The sequence below is a fragment of the Salvelinus alpinus genome, chromosome 8, assembly GCF_045679555.1.
Source record: "Salvelinus alpinus chromosome 8, SLU_Salpinus.1, whole genome shotgun sequence".
In the NCBI taxonomy this organism is placed as follows: domain Eukaryota; kingdom Metazoa; phylum Chordata; class Actinopteri; order Salmoniformes; family Salmonidae; genus Salvelinus; species Salvelinus alpinus.
Window position 1 is genome coordinate 403,009 of NC_092093.1, and position 4,262 is coordinate 407,270.

Sequence of the window (4,262 nt, forward strand, 5' to 3'; positions counted from 1 at the left end):
CATGCTCACGAAGATAATTTCTCTGAAATGTTTTCCACAACTTTCTTTACATCCCTGTTAGTGAGCTTTTCTCCTTTATCAAGATAATTCATCCACCTCTCAGGTGTGGCACATCAAGAAGCTGATTAAACAGCATGATTACTACAAAGGTGCACCTTGTAAAAGAGAAAAAGTCCACTTTAAAATGTGCAGTTTTGTCACACAACACAATGCCGCAGATGTCAAGTTTTGAGGGTGCATGCAATTGGTATGCTGACTGCAGGAATGTCCACCAGATCTATTGCCAGAGAACTTAATGTTCATTTCTCTACCATAAGCTGCCTCCCAACATCGATTTAGAGAATTTGGTAGTGTGTCCAACCAGGCCAGCCTAGGACCTTCACACTGCTGAGTTTATAATCTATAGACCTGAGGCATTGAGGTCCTCCATCCCCCACTCATTCAAATGTAGGAACTGGCTTCTCCAGTCTGACCCCTCTGCTGTCTCTGAGTCCAGCCCCAGCCTAGCCATCTATAGAGCTGTGAAGGTTAGTACCTGTATGTAGGAAGCTAATGATCCATAATGTATGACATTCCTAGGAGTGTGTAAATGTACAAAAATTCTGTGGTAATAAAATAGTATGTTCTCTATAGTTGTGTACTTGGAAATGTATCAAGTGACCAGTTTGGCCACTTGGGCACATCTGGTCAAACTCCTGAGGGACACCTGGGAGACTGATACAACATATTATGTAGAGCTCTCATTCTTGAAAGTATGTCTGACATTTTGCACACACTGCTTCCCTCTTGTGGACATCTAAATTACACCCAGCATCCTAGATCATTGTATGGGCCCTTTCGCATTTCAAAGATGATGCAAAAAAAATGTTGACATGTTAATGTGTTTTATTCTCCTACATTAATTTCACCTTTCTGCAAACTTCAAAGTGTTTCCTTTTAAAATTGTTTCAAGAATATGCATATCCTTGCTTCAGGTCCTGAGCTACAGGCAGTTAGATTTGGGTATGTAATTTAGGTGAAAATTGAGATGAATGGTCTGAGATATATATATATATATATATATATATAAAAAAAAAAAACATACTTTATTAAGTATTCAGACCCTTTGCTATGAGACTCGAAATTGAGCTCAGGTGCATCCGGTTTCCATTGATCATCCTTAAGACGTTTCTACAACTTAATTGTAGTCCACCTGTGGTAAATTCAATTGATTGGACATGATTTGGAAAAGCACACCTGTCTATATAAGGTCCCACAGTTGACAGTGTATGTCAGAGCAAAAATTCTTAGAACCACCAAGACTCTGGTAGAGCGGCTAGCTCTAGGAAAACAGAAAACCTGAACGACAGCAAGTCGGCCTGAATATTTGTGTTCTGAGCATTTTGCCAAATGGTGTTCTTGAGGTGGAGCAACTCTGCCAGATCAGGGTTGAACCTGTTAATGGGGCGGCAGGTAGCCTAGTGGTTAGTGTTGGGCCAGTAACAGAAAGGTTGCTAGATCGAATCCCCGAGCTGACAAGGTATAAATCTGTCGTTCTGCCCCTGAACAAGGCAGTTAACCCACTGTTCCTAGGCCGTCATTGTAAATAACAATTTGTTCTTAACTGACTTGCCTAGTTAAATAGAAAATACCACAGAAAATATAAAATAGGGTCCAAGCATTTTCGACAGAGGGGATCAAGCTGATTCTATGATAATTTACAGAGGCTGGGTCCTAAAGGAAGGCGTGTTCATTGACGTTTAAAGCAGAGGACAGGGAGAGATCTGCAGTGCTGATTTATGACATCAATGTGCATCAGATGGCAACAAGATCATGTTGTACAGCAATTTCATCAGGTAACATGAAGACAAAGCCGGCGAGAGGTGTTTAGAATAGGGTGGGAGGCCAAGATTCTGTGTAACCAATAGAGTCAGAGTCCTGAGTGTGGGAACAAACATTCTGTCCCAAGGTCAGGTAAATGAGCAAGTTCACAATCAACAAAGCACGCAGGAGTCATGGAACTAAAAAAGAAAAATATCTTGGGGCTAGCCATTGTAAGTTCAAAGAGTCACTCGCCCCAACAGAATAAGGTGAGAGAGTCTAGAAGTCTACTAGGCTTTTAAAGCATGAGAAAATAAATACAGTAAATAGAAGTCCTAGTTAGTTTCTGAGTACACACAAAAAGATTCATAAGGTAATTAGTCTACATAAAAATTCAGATCAGTCCAAAGTCTGTGGTGCGTGTGATGGAGGCAAGCGAAGCAGTTCATGAAGTGTCTAAGTCTTCTAGTCTAACTCACGTAACCTCCCCTCAGGGGTTTCTCTGAGTATGAAGACTTTAGTGTCATATCCTGCACTCTGACTCCTTCCAGATATCAAGATGATGAAGATGGCACCGTACAGGAAGCTCTGACCCGACTTTGCTATTTTGTGATTACTTTGTTAATACAGTAAAAATATTCTACAATGTATCCACTTATTTCTTGAACATCAGATCAGCAGTTACTTAGCCCAACTCAGGCTTCTACTTAAACATATCTGCACTGGGTTCTCTGTAAATCCAACCCAATTCTCAGGCCAAGAGGAAACACCGGTGTTACCGAGGCAAGAGGTGGGATCCTGGTGAGATTAAGGTGAAGGGAAAACCTGCCACCTCTTCCCTCCATTCTACTGGCTAGTGTACAGTCACTAGATAATAAGATGGAGGACCTCTGATCGTCCCTCCATTCTACTGGCTAATGTACAGTCACTAGATAATAAGACGGAGGACCTCTGATCGTCCCTCCATTCTACTGGCTAGTGTACAGTCACTAGATAATAAGATGGAGGACCTCTGATCGTCCCTCCATTCTACTGGCTAGTGTACAGTCACTAGATAATAAGATGGAGGACCTCTGATCGTCCCTCCATTCTACTGGCTAATGTACAGTCACTAGATAATAAGACGGAGGACCTCTGATCGTCCCTCCATTCTACTGGCTAGTGTACAGTCACTAGATAATAAGATGGAGGACCTCTGATCGTCCCTCCATTCTACTGGCTAGTGTACAGTCACTAGATAATAAGATGGAGGACCTCTGATCGTCCCTCCATTCTACTGGCTAATGTACAGTCACTAGATAATAAGATGGAGGACCTCTGATCGTCCCTCCATTCTACTGGCTAATGTACAGTCACTAGATAATAAGATGGACCTCTGATCGTCCCTCCATTCTACTGGCTAATGTACAGTCACTAGATAATAAGATGGAGGACCTCTGATCGTCCCTCCATTCTACTGGCTAGTGTACAGTCGCTAGATAATAAGACGGAGGACCTCTGATCGTCACTCCATTCTACTGGCTAATGTACAGTCACTAGATAATAAGACGGAGGACCTCTGATCGTCACTCCATTCTACTGGCTAGTGTACAGTCACTAGATAAGATGGAGGACCTCTGATCGTCCCTCCATTCTACTGACTAATGTACAGTCACTAGATAATAAGATGGAGGACCTCTGATCGTCCCTCCATTCTACTGACTAATGTACAGTCACTAGATAATAAGATGGAGGACCTCTGATCGTCCCTCCATTCTACTGGCTAGTGTACAGTCACTAGATAAGATGGAGGACCTTTGATCGTCCCTCCGTTCTACTGGCTAATGTACAGTCACTAGATAATAAGATGGAGGACCTCTGATCGTCCCTCCATTCTACTGGCTAATGTACAGTCACTTGATAATAAGACGGAGGACCTCTGATCGTCCCTCCATTCTACTGGCTAATGTACAGTCTCTAGATAATAAGACGGAGGACCTCTGATCGTCCCTCCATTCTACTGGCTAATGTACAGTCACTAGATAATAAGACGGAGGACCTCTGATCGTGCCTCCATTCTACTGGCTAATGTACAGTCACTAGATAATAAGACGGAGGACCTCTGATCGTCCCTCCATTCTACTGGCTAATGTACAGTCACTAGATAATAAGACGGAGGACCTCTGATCGTCCCTCAATTCTACTGGCTAATGTACAGTCACTAGATAATAAGACGGAGGACCTCTGATCGTCCCTCCATTCTACTGGCTAATGTACAGTCACTAGATAATAAGACGGAGGACCTCTGATCGTCCCTCAATTCTACTGGCTAATGTACAGTCACTAGATAATAAGATGGAGGACCTCTGATCGTCCCTCCATTCTACTGGCTAATGTACAGTCACTAGATAATAAGATGGAGGACCTCTGATCGTCCCTCCATTCTACTGGCTAATGTACAGTCACTAGATAATAAGACGGAG